The 23108-nt window shown below is 48.9% G+C and overlaps 3 non-coding genes across 3 annotated transcripts; all 3 read right to left on the bottom strand.

Moving 5' to 3' along the window:
* On the bottom strand, positions 1-73 carry TRNAK-UUU (transfer RNA lysine (anticodon UUU)). Its single transcript has one exon. It is a non-coding gene; the product is annotated as a tRNA-Lys (tRNA).
* Positions 74-5006: 4933 nt separating this feature from the next.
* Positions 5007-5079, bottom strand: TRNAK-CUU (transfer RNA lysine (anticodon CUU)). The gene has a single exon. It is a non-coding gene; the product is annotated as a tRNA-Lys (tRNA).
* A 6892-nt stretch (positions 5080-11971) lies between these two features.
* Positions 11972-12044, bottom strand: TRNAK-CUU (transfer RNA lysine (anticodon CUU)). Its single transcript has one exon. It is a non-coding gene; the product is annotated as a tRNA-Lys (tRNA).
* Between the last annotated feature and the right edge of the window lie 11064 nt (positions 12045-23108).

Here is a 23108-nt window from a genome sequence, read left to right as displayed (position 1 = left end):
CGCCCAACGTGGGGCTCGAACCCACGACCCTGAGATTAAAAGTCTCATGCTATACCGACTGAGTTAGCCGGGCGACTTTTTTTATTGCCGGTATTTTGGGCCACATGAAACAACACATATTCAAACAAAAACACTAAAACGCAATCAACATCTTTGTTATAAAACGGCCGCCCAATTTGTGCGGACACGCTCTTGCTAAAATTCCTTTATCGCCAATAATAATTGAACACGTGACAGCCACTCTGGAATAGATTCCAGCAGCTTTTTTTTTCTCGTGAACAAAATTCCTTAAGCTTTCTTTAAAATATTGACGTGCCAGTCTTTAATCGAGATCGGCGTGCCTTACTGCCATTCTGCATTTCTAAATGCTCCGTATGGCAATAAGCATGATCAAGTCAAATGGGGTACCGTCACCACTTTCAATTGGGAAGTAGCGAATTCCATTCCCACCGAGAGGAAATTCTTTTTTTTTATTGTGCGCTGGAGCTCATCCCGGAGGAACACAGCATCCCAGCATTGAAGGAATACATGCTCAATGTCTCCTCCTTTCTGCATATTATGCATTGAATGCCCCAGGGAACGAAAAAACCTCTTTCAGCCATCCACGGTTTGACAGTCAGAGTTCTAGTATATAATTTAGAAAAGAAAGTCTTTACACCAGACGGGACTAACATTGCCTTAACACGCTTTAGCACCTTGTTACCTCTACCTTCCCTGTAAAGAGACCGATATAAAGGCATGGGAAGAACCACACTGCAAAGGTCCTTATATAGTTTTTTTCCGGGTGACTTCACTCAGGTATTCGAGTGAAAACCGCCCCGTCAAAAACCTACACGAAACCGCAAGTCCACCACTTCGCGTAGGAAACCATACACTCCACCGGGCATATTGCCAGCAGAGACAACCAATTGGGCAAGTGCTTCCCCAGGCAACGTTGGCAGACAGTGTGTAGGAACGGGCGCTTAACGTCCCGAAGAAATGAAAACCGATTGACAACCTGTCTCAAAAACAAGTGTGACGAACTGAGTCCTCCATTTCGAACTCGTAGAAATAAATTGGTGCGGCTTGATCTTTCCCAAGAAGGTGCCCACACGAACATTGCAAACACCCGATGAAATTTTTGGATATGAACCCTGGAGCAACGCAAGAATTGGAGGACATGCCAAAGTTTGCTCACTAAAATTATGTTGCAAATTGTGGCTCTCAAGAACATCGAACAATTCCAGCCATTCCATTTATTTACTCTCTCCCTCGATTTATCCACTTCACTCCTCCAGTATGCTTCGCTGTCTTTGTAACACTCAAGGGGAACTTCCAAGTATTTAACAGGAGACGTAGCGAAACTCACTCTGGGAAAAGTGTCTGCGGCCTCCGGCCAATCTTCGTGCCAGAATCTTAGGCGCTTACTCCAGTTTACCGCGCTGCCACTGGCCGCAGAAATACTTTTAACGCATTTACCAGCCTGTGTTACAGTGTGGTAATCATTACAAAACATGGCATATCATCCGCATAAGCCAACCGTCGGACTTTTAACTGATGGAGTTTAAAGCCGCGCATAAAATCGCTCTGTAAGATGCTCAAACAAAATGACTCTTTATGCAAACAAAACAACAGTGGCGAGAGAGGGCAACCCTGGCGCACCGAGCCCTTGACTGGAATGCGTGCACCCACCACCTTATTGACATTAGACTTGTAGAGTAATGCTTGAACGCTATGGCGACCCCGTCTCGAATAATTCTACCCACATTCACATGATCTAGAATGCACGAAAAATTTTCATGAGGCACTCTATCGAACGCTTTGTCCAGGTCAATTTGGATCATTGCCACTTGTGTGCCCATTGCGTCGCAGCATTCGAGGATACTACGCGCTACATGCATACTTGAGAGGATAGATCGGCCCTTAATTCCGCACATTTGATGCGGCCCCACCAGATCGGTAATGACTGCAATCGCTTAGCCAAAATTTTCATCATTGTCTTATAGTCTTCATTTTTGAAACAAATTGGACGGTAAGAAGTTACTCTGCGCAATACAACGGGGTCTTCTGATTTCGGTATAAGAACAGTGTGGGAAGATGTGAAAGACGGCGGCAGTACATTGAGATCAAACGCCTCATTATAGACAGCGACTAAGACTGGTGAAATTATTCCTTTTAAACATTTATAGAAAGCTGAGGTCAGAATATTCCGGCCCGGAGAGGTCGCCGACTGCATACTTTCAATAGCGCTTTTCACTTCCTCTTCTGAAATAGCTTCCTCCAATATTTCCTTCGTACTGTCGTCTAGGCTTGGCATCAACAAAATGAAGTCCTTCTTGAAATGATCAATGTCAACTGAGCAGTTGGCAAATAACCCACTGTAGTGCTCGAAGAAAGCGCGCTCAATATCTTCTGCTGTGCCACTAACTTTTCCACCAACTTCAATTTCCACTATCTGATTGCGCCGCGCGTGCCACTTTTCTGAGCCCAACGCTCTTTTTGACGAAACTTCCCCCGCTATCAGCTTTTCAGCTCTCGCTCGCACCAGAGCACCGTGGTATCTTTCGATGTCGAACTCTTCTATTTTATGCTTTAGTGCGCGAATATCGTCCATGAACATGCCGGGCTACTACACACTTCACTGATTAATTTTTCCAAGCTTTTGTGCGTTGTTTTTTCATCTGCCCCCTTTTGCCTGCGTATAGCGCTTGCCCGCTCCAATGCTTTGATTTTAACTGTCTGCTTGAAGTTCTCCCATTTTTCTCTGCACGTCGTATTACCCATATGATTCATTGCATCAAGTTGCGTCGTCACGTCTGCCATAAAAATTTAATCATGCAGTAATTTTGAATTCAATTTCCATAACTGCCACTCGAAGCTTCTTTTCCTTTTTTTCGTGCTTGCTACTAAAAAACTGACTAAGCAGTGATCAGTAAATGATATAGCGCTCACTCGGTACTCCTTGCAAAAGGGTACCAAATCAAGTCTTACGTATGTTCTATCCAAACGAGCGCGGCTCGAAGCCTGAAAATGGGTGTATTGTGTATTTCTTCCACCACCAAGGCATTCAGCCACATCCGCCAAACTACTGTTCCCTATTTCATTTAGGGTAGTGGTGCTTGCATCCTTGTACGGTCGGGCGCTAGTTTTGTCCCGGGCTGAAAGAACGCAGTTGAAATCATCAATAAGAATGATCAACCTATTACACTGGGTATACTGTTTTAGCTCTTCAAAAACCTGCACCTTTCCCCAGCAACAGTCGGCGCATACAAACAGATTACACGCCACTCCAAGGACAATAACAAGAAATCACATACAATAAACCGGCCTGACGTGCATGACGTAACGGCTTCTATTTTAGCTCCTAGACTATGTCGGACCAACAATGCGCAGCCTGAAGAATATCCCACGGAATGGCTCACAATAGCACAGTATCGAGCTACGAATTGCTGCACCATGCCCCTGGTTTCCACGTCGCCCTCGACTTTCGTCTCCTGCACTGCTAGAATGTCAAGGTCAAAGTCGCTTAACAGGCGGTACAGTTGACTCTGCTTCCTCCTTGAGGCAAGCCCTCAAACATTTAAAGTTTCCATGCGAATGGACTTATCCATAGTCATCATAGCAAGGTGGGAAAAACACCGGGGGCATGGCGCTTACCTCACAACTGCGGTTTGATCCGGAGTGTGTTAGCACAGGGCGGTCCTCACGGCGGCATAGGCGGCGTTTCCGCCGTCTTGCGCGCCGCCGAAGTGTTCGGCAGCGGTCGAAAGGAAGGACGCCGTCCGACAGTCGTCTTGGCCGGCGGCTCGTCTGCAGCAACGACACTAAGCTCCTTGCCATTTTCGCCTGCTTCGTGAGGTCGCTTTGCAGCGGCACCAATACTGTCGCTGTCCATCACGGCGACTGGTGCCGGCTCGGTGGGTGGTTTCTCGCCTCCTCCGGGAGAGCGGTAGCCCGTAGTGCTTGCCTCATCCTTCTCGTTCCCACCTTCTGCGTCGTCATGTCGCCGCTTGTCTGCTGGTTTATCTCCACCGTCAATTAGTTGTTCCCCTTGAATGTTCGACGATGCACCTTGCGTAACCAGGTTACGGCTCGTCCTTGCTGTTTCCTCTGAGTCTTCCTCGTCCATGAGGTGGTCCGATATGTCGTTTGCCTGCACTGGTCCGGCTACGCTGGCGTACGTCTTTGCGCAATCAGCATCGACTTGGCCGAAACGACGACAACGACTACAGCGCGGCACTTTGCAGTCGTGACGTATGTGCCCGGTGCTCTTGCAGCGAAGACACAGGGGAGCGCGGCCCGGCACAAGAACAAGAGATAGTTCTCCGGCTATCTTGAGCTGATGTGGAATATCGTCTATTTTGACGTCGGCATGCAATTTTAGTCCAACTGTGCGAGTCGTCGACCCTTTTTCAGTGACACGTAGCGCCCGCCACCTCTCCCGGGTCACTTCCAACACCTTCCCGTAGGGCGACAGTGCCACGCGAACGTCTTCGTCGGTAACGCCATGCAGAACCAGTGCAGCTTTACGCGAACCTCTCGGTTATTCGGATCAATGAGCAAACACGGGCGATTCTTTACCTTCACGTCGACGGCCAAGAGCAACTTCTCAGCAGCATCAGCAGTTGTCATTGCCACAGCCCACACGTGGTTCATTTGATACGCCCCCAACGCCACAACGTCGGGAAGCGCACCAAAGTTGGCCAAAGTGTCCCAGTAATCTTCAACACGATAGGGCCGGGCTCTTGGATCGCCGTGCATAAAACCGGTGTTGGCGACGATGCGTCCGGATGGCAGATTGGGCAGAATAACCTGATAATCTTCGGCAGTAGCCGCAAAAAACCTGGTACCGTGGCCCGACTGGGCCCCTGAAACCGCTCCGACGGAGCGCATGATAACGCGTCCGTCACGCTCGGTGGCCGGAAGTCGAATGGCCGACTGAGCTAGCCGGGCGACGAGGAGTGCCGCAAGAAGAGTCCCATTCATAAGTGCACTTGCTTGCACGGCAGAAAAAAAAAGAATGAGCGCGCCCAACGTGGGGCTCGAACCCACGACCCTAAGATTAAGAGTCTCATGCTCTACCGACTGAGCTAGCCGGGGTTTTTTTTCTTTATTGTCTGACTTCGGCAAGACCCACAATACACAAATACACTTACAGGGCACAATGAACAATACTTAACACTATCCGCCTGGTGGGTTGTGGCTTCGTCATATTAAAACTCTCTAAGCGCCACAAATGGCTCTACTCTTTCGAGCCACTCGGGTGCTTCAGGAGCGATTTTCTGAATTTCAGTATACTTATACATACACTCCTAAACATATATCCGTGCTGGCCGTGCATCAGGATCGCAATGATATCCTGCCATTATGGAGCGCCAAATACAGTGGAGTCCCATTAGCATAATAAGGTCGAATGGTGTCCCATCCTCACTCTCTGCAGGCAAGTACCGTATTCCATGAGAGTCTAGCGGAAATTCCTTTTTTAAAGTCCTTTGCAAGATGTCCCGGAAGTATACCCCTTCCCAACAATGCAAAAAACGTGGTCTATTGTCTCCGGTTGTGTACGGATTAAACAATGTGATCCCCAAGGTAGAAATAAATGCTTCCCCTCCAAAAATTTCTTTACTGGTAGTGTTCCGGTATGTAACTTAAATAAGAATGTTTTTGCACTTGGCGGCACCTGCACCGCCTTCACACGCTTAAGTACGTCGCGTCCCAGGCCTCCACTGTATACGGCCCTGTACATAGGTTGTGGAAGAATTGCATCGCACAAATCCCTATACAACTTCTTCCTGCTAACAGAAGACAAATACTCATACGAAAACCGAACAGATAGGAATCGAACACTCGCGACAGCCTCTCTAAGCTAACCAAAAATACGTCCCGATAATTTTTCGGTTGAGACAACAAAATCCGGCAGTGCATTTCCAAGCCTTAATTGGCACACAGTGCGCTAAAACGGATCACTAACATAACGGACAAAAAAAATCTGCTTACGATCTGCCGTAGAAATAAGCGCCCCAGACTCAGGCCACCGTCCTTGACCCGCATAAACAAATTCGTCCGGCTGCATCGTTTCCAGCCTGCAGCCCACACAAAAACGGCAAAGATCCGGTGCAATCTCTGTACGTTCATCCTTGCACAATGCAACACTTGCATCACGTACCACAACCTAGACATAAAAAAAACAGATTACACACTGTGTCCCTTGCGAAAATTGACAGCTGTTGCCCTTTCCACCTCTCAACCTTTTCACGCATGGCTTTCGTCAGTTCTCTCCAGTACGGTTCGCTATCGCGATAACCGTCTAGTGGGACGCCCAAGTACTTTACTGGGGTCGTCACCCAGGACATGCTCGCAAAATTGTCGGGCTTTGTTGGCCATTCTCCGTGCCAAAGCCCCAGGGACTTTGACCAATTCACTTTACTGCCTGTGACTTTGGTGAATTCTTTTACACATGCCACGGCCTGGGTTACACCTTCCCGATTCACTGTGAACACTGCCCCATCATCCGCATAGGCCTGCAGCTTAACTTCTGCCGCCTGAAGCTGGAAGCCACGAATTTTTTTCATTTTTCATGATATTCAAACACAACGCTTCGATGTAAATGCAGAATAGAAGGGAGCTAAGGGGACAACCCCGGCGCACCGAAAGCTGCAAGACGATGGGGGCCCCCAAACTCTTATTTACAATTAGTCTTGTCGTGCAGCTCCGGTACGCCAAGGCCACTCCCTCGCGAATAATGGACCCTGCATTTACATGGTCGAGTATGCAGAACAGAATTTCTTGCGAAACACAATCAAACGCTTTCTCAAGATCTAGCTGAAGTATGGCTACACCGCTATTTGTATGATCACAACACTCAAGCACACACCTCGCTCTATTAATATTGGTAACAATGGAGCGTCCCTTGATCCCACACGTCTGGTGAGTACCGACTATATCTTGAATAACTGACTAGTCAACGGGCTAAAATCTTCATGAAAACTTTATAATCTACGTTTGTGAGTACGATAGGGCGATATGCTGTGACCTGTTGTAACTTTTCTGCTTCATCATATTTAGGAAATAATACTGTGTGGGATGTACCGTAAGACGGAGGCAATTCATTTACTTTGTAGGCTTCATTATACACTACTGTCAGTACTGGCACTATTTCGTGTTTATATGCTTTGTAAAAAGCCGCACTTAATCCATCAGGTCCAGGTGATTTTACAAGGTTCAAATTTTCTATCGCATGCTCGACCTCTGACGCAGTTATCGACAGCTCCAACCTTTCTTTCTGTTCGTCATCTAATCGCGGTAAAGCGCCAAGAAACTTATCCTTGAATGCGCTCACATCCATTTCTTGCTTTGCAAACAGCACCTGTTAATATTCAAGAAATGCCTGCTGGATATGACCGCTTTCTCCAGATAACGCCCCACCCCAATCAAGCTTTTCAATGTGGTTTCGCTGAGCATGCGCTTTTTCAATTCCTAGCGCTCGTTTTGACGGTGTCTCCCGAGCTGCTACATCTTGCGCCCTAGCCCGCACAAGCGCGCCACGATAGCGTTCTTCTTCGAAGAGTTCAATTTTGTGTTTTATTTTTCTAATGTCGTCGATCCATTTTCCAGGCTCTTCGCTTTCTTTTCCGACAAGTTTAGCCAGTAAAGATCTTAAATTTTCTTCCTCACGCTTCTCCTCTTGTCGTATAGAGCTTGACCTTTCGATCGCTGCTATCTTTATTTGTTGTTTGCAAAGTTCCCACTGCTGCCATAATTTCAGTTCCCCGCCCGTCTATAATTTGCCGATTTCTTCATTTACTTTCCTGCTAAAGATGTCGTCTGTAATGAGCTTATTTAATTTCCACATCTCCCAAGAAAACTGATTTCCTCTTTTCTTTGTCCCTATCCCATACTCCACTAAACAATGATCAGAAAATGATACCGGTACAACACTGTAGGTACTGCATTTTGAAATAACATCCGGCGACGCATAAATGCGATCTAGCCGTGCATGGCTTGACCGCTGAAAATGTGTGAACCTCACACAACGCTCGCCTTCTAGACATTCCGCCACATCATCGAGGTTGCACGTCGCTATAACCTCTGAGAGTGCCTCAGTACTGTACTTCTGTCCCTAAACGCCCGTGCACTGGTTTTATCACACCTTCTCGGGACGCAATTGAAGTCACCCATGACGATCAGGGATTTCTCACAAATTAAGTACTTTTTTAGGCTCTGAAAAAAAATTGTCCTTTCATCCACCGCATTTGGAGAGTACACACAAATTATGCGCCAATATGTTTTGTTGTACACGAAGTCAACCAAAATACATCTACCCGATGGACACGCCATATATCCCTAAACCTCAAGTCCCGGTACATTCTTAACAAAAATGGCACAGCCCGCAGACGTGCCTATAGCGTGGGACACTACTGCAAAAAACCTAGACGTGAAACGTCGCACCATGTTCCCGGTCTCATCTTCCCCGTCAATTTTCGTTTCCTGCACTGCCAGAACGTCAATGTCATGCTCAGTTAAAATGCGGTATACCTAGCTCTGCTTCTTCTTGCTTGCCAGTCCCCTGACGTTAAGTGTACCGACTTTTATTGGGGATGCAGGAGCCATTTTCATACAAAAGAAGGAGGCCGGGAACATGGTGCTTACCCTTCCCGTCTAGCGCGTGGCTAGACGACGTCTTTGACACCGGAGCCATCCGGTGCTGGTTCCAGGCCTGGCTGCGGGGTCGGTTTGTCGAGGGTTCTTTTCTCCGTCGACACATTAGGTCGTGGTCGGATGGATGGCCGCCGTCCTTGGGTCGTTTTTGCCGGCGGCTCCTCGACACTGGGGGCTGCCGCCTTGTCTCCATCGGTGCAGGTCTGGGCATGTGGCCTCTTCGCTGGGGCAGGACCACTCGTAGTATGGGCGCCGCTCTTGCCACGGTTCTCGTTCGGAGACGCTGGCTCACTTTCTTGGAGCGCTGAGTCGGTTCCTTGGTGTGCCGGCGCGCTTATTTCATCACTCGACGCCTCCATCCCATTTGTCGAAGATTCTGCCCCTTCAGGCTTCCGCCCACCATCGCTGCTGGAGGGTCCCGAAGAGTCCGTCGCGCCTGCGTGCTTTTCGGGTTCGCCTATGCCTTTTGCAGATTCTTCGGCCTCGGCTACGTCCATCAGGAGCTCCGTAGAGTCGTCTTTCGACACAGCGCCCGTAGCCACCGCATAAGAGGGGACACAGTCGGCATCCGCGTGACCGTACCGCCGACACTTCGTACAGCGGAAAACTTTACATTCACGCCGCACGTGACCCGTACCGTGGCAGCGCAGGCGCTGCATTGGATTCCAGGCGCCACGACAAGAGCCAACTCTCCGGCGACGCGTACCTGGTGTGGTAGGTCATCCACTTTCAGACCGGGCTTCAACTTCAGTAGGACAGTTCTTGTCGTTGAGCTCTTGTCATTGGCGCGTTGGATCCGCCACCGCTCTCGCGTAACGTCGGCCACTTTGCAAAACGCCGCTAATGCCGTCCGGATGTCTCCGTCGGCCACCTCATGAAGCATCCAGTGTAGCCGCAGCTTTACCTGTTGGTCTTCCGCGTCGATGATAAGGCAGCGGCGTCTCTTAACTTGCAGCTCATTGAAGGCGAGCAACTTCTTTGGTTCCTCCGTGCTCCGCCGGGTGACTGCCCACACATGGTTGATTTGCTACGCCCCCAACACGACCACGTCGGGGAGCGTAGCGGTCTCGTCCAGGGCGTCACGGAAATCCTCGACCCGAAGCGGCCTCACTCGCACGTCTCCGTGAATAAAAACCGTGTTTAAAACAACACGTCCTGTTGGCAGTGTCGGCAAAATGATCTGGTAATCCTTATCTTCACAGTCTTCAATCCTGTTTCCGCGGCCGTCGAAGGCCGCTGTCACCGCTCCGCTGGAGCCCATGATACTGCGATCCGATCAGCTCGGCTGCCGGAAGCAGAATGAGCTAGCCGGGCCAAGGTAGATGTATACTGGTAGCGAAGGCTCCATAGACGCCCATTGGTCCAAAAAATGGCGGCTCATGGGCACTCCAGCGCCCCCTGGATTTTGGGGGGCAAACTACGCAAACGTGACGTAGAATGACGTCACGCATACGTAAGCTTTTGGCGCGAATTATAAAGCGGTCTTTCTGTAGAATTTTTTTTTTTTCAGGAGGACACAGGGGCGCAACAAAAACACACGGACATAGAAGTAGACAGGGACGAGCGCTCGTCCCTGTCTACTTCTATGTCCGTGTGTTTTTGTTGCGCCCCTGTGTCCTCCTGAAAAGATATGAACCAACACGCCCAAATACAAGTATTTCTGTAGAATCCGCGTTTTCGAGCCCGTACCTCTCGAAGGTTGCTGCCTTTCAGCGCGCCCCAACCTTTGCCAGTCAAATGTGCTCGAGTTCCTGCTAGTTATGGCCTTGTTAATGTGCAATTGAGAACGCAATGAAAGTGACTGGTAAAGGAGGGGCAGCATAGAAAGGCAGCAACACTTCCAGACACTGGCGAAGCATGCATGATTCGTAGTGCAAATACTGGTGCTAGTACTTTTGAGAGCTTTTGAGTACAGCAATGTATGATGTAAGGTATGATGCACAAAGCACTGGCTCAAGTGCACAGTTCGCAATAGAGTGTACGGCAAGTATGGTTTTCATAGTTTCATATTCATTGTTTATTGCAGCAACCAAACAAATACAGTCACAAAGCACACCCTTGGCACACAAACAAAAAATACATGTCACAGGCAGCACAAGCAGTATTGTTTAAGTTGGCTAATCATCTCAATAGTCACAGTGCAGAAGGAAAAAGCCCTGAAGTGCCACGAACGTAGTCAGTTAGGAAATTGAAAAGTATAGAAAACAATGCTACGACAGCTTCAATTGAAGCAAACATAACATGACATAAGTAGGCGCATCAACACAGACCATAGAACACACTGGGATTATTCTCCACATTTAATTTCTTCAGCTGAAAGAATATAGCAGGTGCGTTTACATCTGCAAGGCAATGTTAAAGCCAGCTTTCGCACACCTCAGCACTGAAAGTGTGTGCCCTGCAGTGTAGTACATAAATATCCCCAAAAACATGAAGCCAAGTACGCACGAACGGGTTACAGCCAGCTATGAAACACGAGCGAACAGCCCGGCGAAATCATATCGAAGCTATCGCGCATACCTAGAGCAGACGACACACCTGTGAAAGTCCAGCGGGAATCGGTGTAGCGTGACACCAATGGTACTATCCACGCTGTCGCAGTGTACCGCCTTGGTGTATCACGGAGCATCGTTTCTTCACATGCCGCAAGCTCATCTTGAAATGAAGCGCTAAGCGCTTCAAAAGAAGAGCGCGAAGCGTGCAAAGACGGAAAAAGACTTCGCACTGGCCGCACGCCGAAGGAAACGACAAAACCGAGAAAACTGCCGCAGCGGTGCAGCGGGGTGCAAATCTTACCGAACGGTGACAAAGAAGCGACGTGCAAGGACGACGAAAACTTCGCAAAAGGAGCATTTTGAGACCAGCGAGCTAAATTTATACGCTTTACCAGGCGCGCCATCGCAGACAGCTGGCGATAAGAGATCGCTTCGTAAGCTCCCACCACTGTGGCCGGGTTAGCCGGGTATCGAAACAAGGCCTGCAAAGACGCGCTGTAATGCACCGCACACTCATGAATAGGGGGCAGGTGAAGAGTGTTGCAAAAATACAAAATTTGCCAGGTTTTAATAAAATGACTTACCTCTTTCATAAAACAAGGTGCTAATATATTTTTTCTTTTCTATTGGCAGATTACATTCCAATTTTGTAGTTTTATCATTTATTTATATGAGTGTTTGCCCCCCCATCCTCTGGTTGTGCTGCAGTCGCGCTAAACCACTTTTCGGCCCAGCCTTCGCCACCACTATAAATCCGCCTTGGCCGGGCGACGAGCAGTGCCGCAAGAGGAGTCCCATTTATACGTCCACATGCTTGCCCGGCACAAAAAAAAGCAGCACGCCCAACGTGGGGCTCGAACCCACGACCCTGAGATTAAGAGTCTCATGCTCTACCGACTGAGCTAGCCGGGCGACGAGAAGTGCCGCAAGAAGAGTCCCATTCATACGTTCACTTGCTTGCACGGCAGAAAAAAAAAAAAGAATGAGCACGCCGAACGTGGGGCCCGAACCCACAGCACTGAGATTAAGAGTTTTTTTTTTATTGCCGGGCTTCGACATAATACAAAAAAACATACACGGGTAGACACCCAAACTACAAAAAGGTAGTCTACAGCCCCCAGAGGGGCAGGCCTTGTCAGTTTAAAATTCCCCGAGTTCTGTCAAAGGTTCGAGCTTTGAAAGCCACTCAGGGGGAGATGCTTGTGTTTTCAGCACCTCGATGAACTTGTGCATTATCTCACGGAAATACAATCGCGCATGCCGCGCATCCGGATCACAATGAAAGCCTGCCATTCGGGAGCGCCATATGCTATGGAAGCCCGCGAGTTGGCGCCTGTCCTGTCTTGAGTGTGCTTGTCTTCGTCTTTTAGCGCCTGTACGCTTTTTGCGTAAACCATGTCAAATTACTAAATCAAACGGCATGCCATCTTCTTTTCTTGTAGGCAGGAATCTGATTCCATACGGATCCAATGGTAATTCTTTTTTGATGGTCCTTTCAAGGACGTCCCAAAAATATACCCCTTCCCAACAGTGCAAGAAAACGTGGTCGATTGTTTCTGGTTGTTTACATATAAGGCAGTGGGATACCCAAGGTAGGTAAAACCCCTTTTTTTCTTGGAAAGACTAAAGACAGAGTCCCGTGTGAAGCTTGAAGAAATTTTTTGTTCCCGGTGGTACCTGCATTTTTTTCACCCGTTTCAGGACATGTCTGCCTGGGCCTCCGGAGCATATTGCGCTGTACATTGGTTCCGGCAATAAAACGTCACATACATCCTTGTACAAAGTTTTCCGCTGAACACCACTTAAATACTTTTTTTGAAAATCTTGCCGTCAAAACCTGACGCTAAACACAACCTCTGTAAGAAAACCAAAAATACCTCCAGTCATAGTCTCCGTTCCAGCAATGAAATCTGGCACAGCACTCCCGAACCTGACTTGGCATACAGTACGTAAAAAGGGATATTTAACGTCTCGGAGAAAGAACAATCTGTTTACTATCTGCCGTATGAACAAGTGCCCCAGACCAAGTCCCCCTACCTTGACGCTCCTGAACAAATTTGTCCGGCTGCACCTCTCCCATTTTGAGGCCCATATAAAGACAGCGAAAATACGGCGCAGCTTTTGCACATTTAACCGTAAGCAATGGAGTACTTGCATCACGTACCAGAGCTTGCTTATCAAAAACAAATTGCACACAGTTGCTCTTGCAAATACAGACAAATGAGCACTTTTCCATTTTTCGGCTTTCTCACGCGTTTCTTCAACCTGTGTTTTCGAAAAAGGCTCAGTGTCCCTGTAAAAATCGAGTGGAACACCTAGGTATTTCACGGGTGTTGTCACCCAAGAAACGCTGGCGAAAACAGCTCGAGTTGACGGCCATTCTCTGTGCCAGAATCCTAGGCACTTGCCCCAATTCACCAAACTTCCGGTGACCTCACTGAAACCCTTTACTGCTTTGATTGTCCTGCTTATGCTGTCTTGGTTAACGCATAAAACGGCATCGTCCTCTGCGTATGCTAAGAGCTTCACCTCTGATGCCTGTACACGAAAACCATGAATAGCCTCATTTCCTATAATGTTTAGGCAGAGGGTTTCTATATAAGTACAAAACAGCAGGGGGCTGAAGGGACAGCCCTGGCGTACCGATCTCTGCACACTAATGGGGGCCCCGAAGGTCTTGTTTACTATTAACCTCGTAGTGCAGTTACGGTAAGCCATGGCCACACCCTCTCCGATAACAGAGCCAACGTTAATGTAATGTGGAATGCAAAGCAGCAATTCGTGCACCACACAGTCAAACGCCTTCTCAAGGTCAATCTGAAGAACTGCGACCCGAGCATATATTGCGTCACAACACTCAAGCACGCACCTAGCCTTGTAAATATTATCAACAATGGAACGCCCCTTGATCCCACACGTTTGGTGAGGTCCGACTATTTTATGCATTACGGTCTGTAGCCTGCCTGCAAGAACCTTCATATAAATTTTGTAGTCTACATTTGTGAGGGCTATGGGCCTGTACGATGTTACCTGTCTGAGTTTTTCTGTTTCATCGGTTTTTGGTATGAGCACAGTATGCGATGATGCATATGATGTAGGCAGAGCATGCAACACATACGCTTCATTAAATACCACTGGGAGGAGCGGTGCTAGTTCCTTCTTGAAAGCTTTATAAAATGCCGCGCTCAGGCTGTCAGGCCCCGGCGACTTTCCTGAGTTTAAATTATCAATAGCCTGTTCCACTTCTTGTTCGTTAATTGGCAGCTCTAATCTTATTCTGTCTGCGTCATGAATACGTGGCATGGCCCCTAAAAATATCTCCTTAAATCTTCCCATGTCAACATGCCTCGAAGCGAAAAGCGCTTGATAGTAATCAAAAAAAGCCTTTGCTATGCTGTCATCGTCAGATGCAGTGGCATCGCCCCATTGAATTTCCGCGACATGGTTTCGCCGAGCGTGCGCCCTTTCCATTCATAACGCTCCTTTTGTGGGTGTTTCGCTCGCGGCGAATTGCTCAGCTCTTGCGCGCACAAGTGCGCCGCGATATCGCTCTTCCTCTATCGTTTCTAGCTTTTGTTTGGTTTTTCTGACGTCTTCACTGAAAACACCCGGTGCCTTGCATTCCTGAGCTAATAACTTGTCCAGTAAGGACTTCAAATGTTCCTCGCTTAACCTTTCTTGAAAACGTATGCAGCTGGCCCTTTCTATTGCATACACTTTTATCTGCTGTTTGCAACTTTCCCATTCTTCTCCAGCTGCCCGATTGCCATTAACGGTTATTTTAATAATTTCCTGTGCTGAAAACACGGTGAAAATTTCGTCTTTCAGAAGCTTATTGTTGAATTTCCAGAGGTCCCACTGGAAAGTGGTTTTTACGTTTTACCGCGCCTATACTGCATTTCACCAAGCAGTGGTCCGGGAAAGTTGCAGGAACATCATAGCTGTGACACTTTGGCGACAGGTCGACCGATACATATAGTCTATCAAGGCGGGCATGGCTACTTCGTTGGAAGTGCGTGAACATCATGCCGCGCTTGTATACCACGCATTCAGTCACGTCCTCCAATGCAAACTTATCGACCAAGCGATGGAGAAGCTCAGTGCTTTCATCGCGGTGGGACCGCGTGTTGGTTCTGTCAGGCGCGCTCAAGACAATTAAAATCTCCCAACAATATCAGGTGTTTTTCTGTGCTTAAGAAACGCTGAATGCTCTCAAAAAAAGCTACCCTATCCTCTCCCACGTTAGGTGCGTAAACGCAAATTAGTCGCCATTCAGAGCAGGCGGAAGCAAAATCCACTACTACACAGCGACCCGAAGGGCACGATGTGTACGCCTGCACCTCGAGGCTGGGCAGCTTTTTTGTAAACACAATGCATCCGGCAGATGTGCCGACGGCATGGCTCACGACCGCATAGAATCTTGACGTGAATCGTTGCACGATGCGCTCGGTGCCTTTTTCCCCTTCCACTTTCGTTTCCTGAATAGCAAGCAGATCGATATTATGATCTGTTAAAATGCGGTGCACTTGGCTCTGCTTCCTCTTAGCGGCAAAACCTCTGACATTGAGCGTTGCAAAAGTCAAGGAGGTTGCAGAAGCCATATTTAAAACGTGTGAAGTCGCCGAGAGCACCGTGCTCACCTTTCACGTCTAGCACGAAGCTAGACACCGTTGCAACCACCGGAGTCGTCAGGAGCGGACGCCTGGTTTTGCTGCGGAGGAACTGGAGGTGCCTTCTCGGCGACCCGCTTGCCTGCCGCAAGGTTGGGCGTTGGCCTGAGTGTTGATCGCCTGGACTGGGCTGTTTTTGCTGGCGGCTCCTCAACGCCTCCGGCTGCGGGCTTGTCCCCTTCGTTGTCGGTCAGGTCGTGATGTCGCTTGGCTGGGGCGGCGACGGTCGTCCAACGGGCGCTGCTCTTGTCCATCTGTTCCTCGCTGGTCGGTGGCTGGTCGACATTTTTAGCCTGATGACTGGTCCCGTCGCTGGATGACCCTTCATTTGTCCCAGCAGGAATTACCGTCCCCGGTTCCTTCCCACCGCCGCTGGCCGTGTTTCCGTCGCCGCTCGGGTGCCCCGAAGACTCCGTCATCACCGCCGGTTTCGTCGTCACGTCGGTTCCCTTTGCCGCCTCTTCTGTCTCGGCGACATCCATAATGTGCTCCGTCGTGTCGACTCCCATTGAAAGCCCGGTTGCCACTGCGTATGTACGGACGCAGTCGCTGTCGGCGTTGCCGTAACGCCTGCAATTCGAACACCGGGGCACTTTACACTCTCGCCGAACGTGGCCCGTGCCATGACAGCGCAAGCACTGCATCGGTCGCCCAGGCGCCACAACAAGGGCCAACTCCCCGGCGACACGTATCTGGTGAGGCAGATCGTCGACCTTCAAACCAGGTTTCAGTTTTAGGAGCACAGTTCGTGTTGTAGATCCCTTGTCGTAGACGCCTTGGACGCGCCACCGTTCCCGGGTAACTTCGGTTACCTTCCCGAACGCAGCAAAAGCCGTCCGGATGTCGTCGTCGGCCACGCCTTCCAGCATCCAGTGGAGCCGTAGCTTGACTTGGTCTTCCGGATCGATGATAAGACATCGCCGTCCCTTCACTTTCAGTTCCTTGAAGGCGAGAAGCCTCTTGGTTCCTTCAGCGGTCTTGAAAGTCACAGCCCAAGCGTGGTTGATTTGGTACGCCCCCAAAGCCACCACGTCAGGGAGCGTACCAGCCTGGGCCAGCGCATCACGAAAATCCTCGACCCGAAAGGGCCTAACACGAACATCACCGTGCAGAAAAGTGTGTTTAAAACCACACGTCCGGTAGGCAGCTGCGGCAAGATCACCTGATAATCCGTATCTTCGTTTCCCTCGATCCTGTTTCCGCGGCCAGCAAGGGCCGCTGTCGCCGCTCCGCCGGAGCTCATGATCCTGCGTCCGTCACGCTCGGTGGCCGGAAGTAGAATGACTGAGCTAGCCGGGCGACGAGGAGTGCCGCAAGAAGAGTTCCATTTATACGTCCACTTACTTGCACGGCAGGAAAAAAAAGAACGAGCACGCCCAACGTGGGGCTTGAACCCACGACCTTGAGATTGAGTCTCATACTCTACCGACTGAGCTAGCCGGATTTTTTTCTTTATTGCCGGTGAACAATACATACAAAGGAATAAAAATCACTAGCCAAACTTTGGCCAAGACAGCGGATAAAAACATTTTCACGTCAATCAATTTGTCCATAATCGCCGCCCAGTCCTCTGGCTGAGGTTGACTGCGGAGACCATCTCTCAGAAAAACTGAACTTTATATAAAGTTTTCCCTAAGTGGTCGCACATTTACGTCTGCGTACCAAGCCGCCATCCTCGTTTTCCAGATGCTGTGGAGCCCCAGTAGCATAAACATGTCGTATGGAACTCCGTCATTTTCTATAGGTAGAACCGGATTCCATAAGGAGTAACAGGAAGTTCTTTTTTATAAGTTATTTGCAAGATATCCCAGTGAAAAACCGGATCCCAGCAGTCGATAAACGCATGTTCGATGGTGCTGGGTTTTTTGCAGAGTACGCAGTCGACGGTCCATGGCAGGAAAATGCCTTCATCGTTTAGCCATGTTTTCACCGGAAGGGTACCAGTGTGAAGTTTAAAGAAAAAGGATTTGACACTCGGTCTTGCCGGCATCTTCTTAACTCGCTTTTGCACATCTTTGCCTGGGCCTCCACAGTAAAAGGATAGGTATAAGGGTGCAGGTATAAAATATATTGAAAATCCTGGTACAATTTTCTCCTGGGTACAGCACTCAGATACTCTGTCGAAAAATCAGCGCTACAAATGCGAAAAGCAGCCACCACTTCACGTAAAAACCTGTTATATCACGATTCGTGCCCAGGAAACTGGAAACAACAAATTCTGTAACACATTGCCTTAGCGCAACTGCAACATTTTGCGAAACAAAGGATCGGTTTGATCACGTAGAAACAAAAATCTTGAGACAGCTTGGTTCAGAAACAAATTGGAAAGTCCAAGGCCACGGGCCCTTTTGACTGCAAGGAACAGATTAGCTTGACTAGTTCGCCTTCAATTTGAGCTTCAAATAAGACAGCAAACACACTATGCAGCTTCTGCCCGTTTTATCGGTTAATGAGCATGAACTGCAACAAATACCAAATTCTGGCTTTTAAAAATGCATTGCACACACTTGCGCGCGCAAACAGAAAGGTCGCGTCCTTTCCATTCATCCGCTTTTTTCCTTGTACTCTGGGTTATCTTACCCCACAACTCTGTACTGTTCTTATGGTGCTCTAGGATATCCCCAAGTACTTCGCAAGTGAGGTCGTCATCTGCACATTAGCAAACACTGCAGGTGTGCTGTCCCAATCACAGTGCTAAAATCCAACGCACTTATACCTGTTCATGTCGCACCAGGTGTTTTTTCCATAGTCCCGCGCAACTTTCACAACTTTTTAACGCCTTCTTGTCCGCGCAAAAAAAAAAGCAATATCAGCGTAAGCAAGCGCTTTTACTTGCACCGACTGAAGAGTGAAACCGCAGGTCCAATCACTGTGTAAGAGCGATAACAGAACCGGCTCGAGATAGATCCCAAAGAGCAGAGGCGAGAGCGGCCAACCCTGCCTGACCGAGGAACAGACAGGCACAGGTTCAGTAAGCTGTTTGTTCACTATAATACGCGTAACACAGTTTTGGTACGCCCTCTGTACACCTTTTAATATCACAAAGCCGACGTTTGCGCATTCTAAAATGGCAAAAATAATTTCGTGTGACACGCAATCGAAGGCCTTCGCAAGGTCAAGCTGCATCATGGCAACTCGGCCCACGAAAGCATCGCAACATTCAATACAGATCTACAGTTCTAGCAATGTGCACATTTGTTCCAATGGTGCGATTTTTAATAACGCACGTTTGGTGTGGCCCTACAAGGTCCCTTATAACCTTTTGCAGCCTATGGGCAAGAATCTTCCTAAAAACTTTATAGTCAACGTTGGTGAGGTTTGTCGGCCGATAAGCCCCAACGGACAGCAGTTTAACCTGGTCCTCAATCTTCGGTACTAAAACCCCGTGTGCTGTTTTAAATGACTCTGGTGTTTTCTTTTTTTCATAAATTTCGGTGAAGACTCAGTGGAGAGATTGCGTGAGTTCGGCCTTGAAACTTATAAAAATCACTGCCTAGGCCGTCAGCACCAGGACATCTTTCGGCAAGCAGCTCTTCCATTGCTCTTCTCACTTCGCTTACGCTGATTGGTACCTCCTGCCCTTGTTTGATTTCGTCTCCAAGCTTTGGCATACGGGACAAGAACGTGTTTGTAAACCCCTTTTCTTCAAGACGATGTCGCCCTAACAATTCCCGATACTGCTCAACAAAAGCTAACCGAATTAATTTGCTCTCATTTGTTGCTTCGCTTCTATACCTTATTTGTATGATTTCATTTTGAGTCGCGTTCCTCTTTTCATCACTAATCGAGCGTTTAGTATGCACTTGTTCACGCCGGAGACGTTCCGCACGCGCCAGTATCACGGCAGCTGTACACTTGTTTTTTTTATAATCTACAGTTTACTCTTTGTTTCTCTTACTTATTTCTTATATTTCCCCGGCTGGCAACTTTCCAGGTTTAGAGCTAGTCAAGTTTGCAATGTAGTTCTTTTTCTTTAGAACGTTTATCGTGGCATATAATGCTTGCTCTTTCAATCGCGTTTATTTTCACTTGCTGTTTGAAATCTTCCCACCTAATTACCCAGTACCTAGGCTCTGCTCACACAAATGCTTTAATACATTTATTAACTTTAATACCAAAACATTCATCATCGAGTAACTGGGCGTTAAACTTTCTAATGTCCCACAAGAAACGCGATTTATTTCCTTTTTTCCCCAGGGCACTGTTAACTAAGCTGTGGTCGGTAAACGGCGTGTGTTTCACCTTGTAGCTGTTGCACAAAGGAAACATACCAAGCGGCACATACGCTCTGTCAAGGTTCGAGTGACTTTCACCCTGGACGTGAGTAAAATGCGGTGTTACCGGAAGAACATCAGTAATATCTTATAAACCATTTTCTTCTACAATCGAATTCAATGATTGCGCACTTCTTTCATGGACAAGTCGTTTTGTAATTCTGGGATCTGATTTACATACACAGTTAAAATCACCCAAAAGCACAATTAACCGCTCACAGCGCACATATTATTCAAGATGCTCAAAAAATGCCTTGCGCTCGTTCTCTCTGTTAGGCGCATACACACATACGACCCTCCATATCAAATTGCAATAAAAAAATCAACTACAAGCAAACGGTCAGTTTGACACACAGTTAAATTTTGTTCGACTATCTCCAAAGAATGCCCAATATATACAGCACAACCACCCGATGTGCCAGAATAACGGCACACACAATCGATGTAGAGGGTCATAAAAGACTGCACTATACGGTCCGCCTGTTCCTGCCTTTCGACTTTCGTCTCCTGTGTGGTTGTTATGTCTAGTTCATTATCGAGGAACCGCTGGCTTAGTTGGTACTGATGCTTCTTAGAAGCCAGTGCCCTGACATTAATTGTTGTAATGCGCAATGCTTCAAGAGGTGCCGAAGCCATCTAGTTCAGGTACAGGAGCCATATGGTGTGTACCTCAGGACACAAGGCGACGATGGAGGGCGACTTGCCTAGTCCAAGGCGCTCGATGTGTACACTGCCGGTATTCTAACGTCTCTTGCACAACTTCCTCATGCGTACGGACTAGAAACCCCGCCCATGCAGTTTGCCCCGAAAAAGGCCATCTGAGGTCCACAGAAAGCATTCACAGCGCACGCACTCAACTAAGTCGGCGGCTTAGCCGTTGCTCGTTGGTCGGCCTGTATATTCGGCCGCGCGGTTTCAGCGCCGCTCGCCTCACACCAACGTTCTTCTGCGGTGGCTCGTCGCCCTCGCTCACTTTGGGCTCTCGATTCGCACTGTGCTCGTGCGGTCGCTTTCCTGCTTGGTTGCCGGTGGACGCATCTGTCACTTCTATGCTGTAACCATGTTGGGGAACGACGGAAGCTGGCGTCCCACTGCCCAAGAAGCCTTTGACAGTTTACGCAATTTTGCAGGCTGCGCTACCTGTTGCTGCAGCTTACTGCTGAGCTTCTCTACTCTTGGGGATGGTTTCGGAGGAGACACATCTGGTGATTTTTCCTTCTCCACCCCATCACCTGCCTCTGCTGCAGCGTCTTCCGCGTCTTCCTCGTCCATCACCAGCTCGGACGACATGTCAGTGTTGACTGGAACGGCAGCACTCGCGTACGTACGTACGCCGCTGGTAAATTCACGCGCGTAGCGGGGACAGGCTCCGCACCGTGGCATCCAGCACTCACGGCGAATTTTCCCAGTACCGTGGCAGTGCAGACACAGCGGAGCTCTGTCCGGTACAACCAGGACAGCCAGTTCACGGCCAACCCTGACTTCGTGAGGGAGGTCTTCAAGTTTCGCGCCAGTTTTCACTTTCAATGAAACCAAGCGCGTCGTCGACCCCTTGCTGGCGACACCCTGGACGCGCCACCGTTCCTTAGTGACTTCGCTCACCTTGCCGTACGGAGCGAAGACTACCCTCACGTCTTCGTCGGGCACGTTGTGCAGCAACCAGTGTACCTTGACGCGGACGTCCTGGTTTGCCGGGTCGATGACCAGACAGTGGCGGTCCTTGACTTTCAGTTGGTCGGAAGAAAAAATTTACGTCACCGTATCGGCACTCGTGAAAGTAATAGCCCACACATGGCTCATGCGACACGACCCCATGGATATAACCTCTGGGAGCAGCATCAGCTCAGCCAGCGCATCCCTGAAATCTTCGACCCAATAAGGGCGGGCCCGCACGCCAGCGTGCAAAAAAAACTGTATTTAACACAACACTTCCTGTAGGAAGGGTAGGCAGAATCACCTGATATTCCTCATCCGATGCAAAAGACCTGTTTCCGCGGCCAGACATAGCCGCCGTAACCACTCCACTGTAGTACTGCATGCTGCGTCCATTCACTCGCGTGGCCGGAAACAGAATTCGAGACAGCCGGGCGACCGAAGAAAACGGAATAAAAGTGACACTTATACGCCCATTTGCATGCGCGGCAGAAAAAAAGCAGCACTCCCAATGTGGGGCTCCAAACAATGACCCTGAGACTAAGTCTCATGCTCTACCGACTGAGCTTGCCGGGCGACGGAGAAAGACGCAATAAAAGTCCCACTTACACGCCCATATGCATGCGCGGCACAAAAAAAAATGCCGCACGCCCAACGTGGGGCAAGAACCGGGGGGCTCACAAACAGCACAACAGACAAGGACGTGACATGACAACAGAGTCGCCAAGCTGTGGCCTAAAGAGGGCATGATAAGTCCGAGCAGTAAGACGGCACGTCCTTGTCTTGGAGCTGTTTCCTTCACCTTATTGTCTGACTAGCCCGCCAAAAACCTCTGCATTTCTTCTACATCGAGCCTGTTGTCCCTCTTTTTCCTCCGAAGCCGCTCTCTGTCTGCTAGCCTAATTGTAGCTGCCACTTGTCGAGCCCGTCTTTATACCATCTCGATGGATCACTCGTACTTTCTACCGGACGTCGTCTTGCTGTTCGGAACTCTCCTGCCCTCTACAGGCCACGGTTCAGCGCCTGTGTTGTCCTGTCGCGTCTTAGTCTTTTGCGCTTTTTACAAGCCCCACGTAGGCTATGGTGCATTTTTTTCTGCTGCACAAGCAAATCCACGTTTAAACGGGACTCTTATTACGGCTCTTTTCGCCACCTAGCTATAGCTCAGTCGAGGGAAGCAGACGGTGCATAAAACAAGGACGGGACACGACAACATGCGATTAGCATAGTAGCTGCAGAAAGCGTGTAAGAAAACGTAAGCATTAGCTGAGGGTAAACAAACAGCACTCAGTGTATATAGTAGCGCAAAGCGGCTGACGCGCACACCATTGACCACTGCGCCCTTCAAGATCCACACAAGATCTACATACGTCCTTATT

This window comes from Amblyomma americanum, chromosome 2, assembly GCF_052857255.1.
Source record: "Amblyomma americanum isolate KBUSLIRL-KWMA chromosome 2, ASM5285725v1, whole genome shotgun sequence".
In the NCBI taxonomy this organism is placed as follows: Eukaryota; Metazoa; Arthropoda; class Arachnida; order Ixodida; family Ixodidae; genus Amblyomma; species Amblyomma americanum.
The sequence above is the reverse complement of the archived record's forward strand: the minus strand, read 5'-3'. Positions and strand labels throughout refer to the sequence as shown.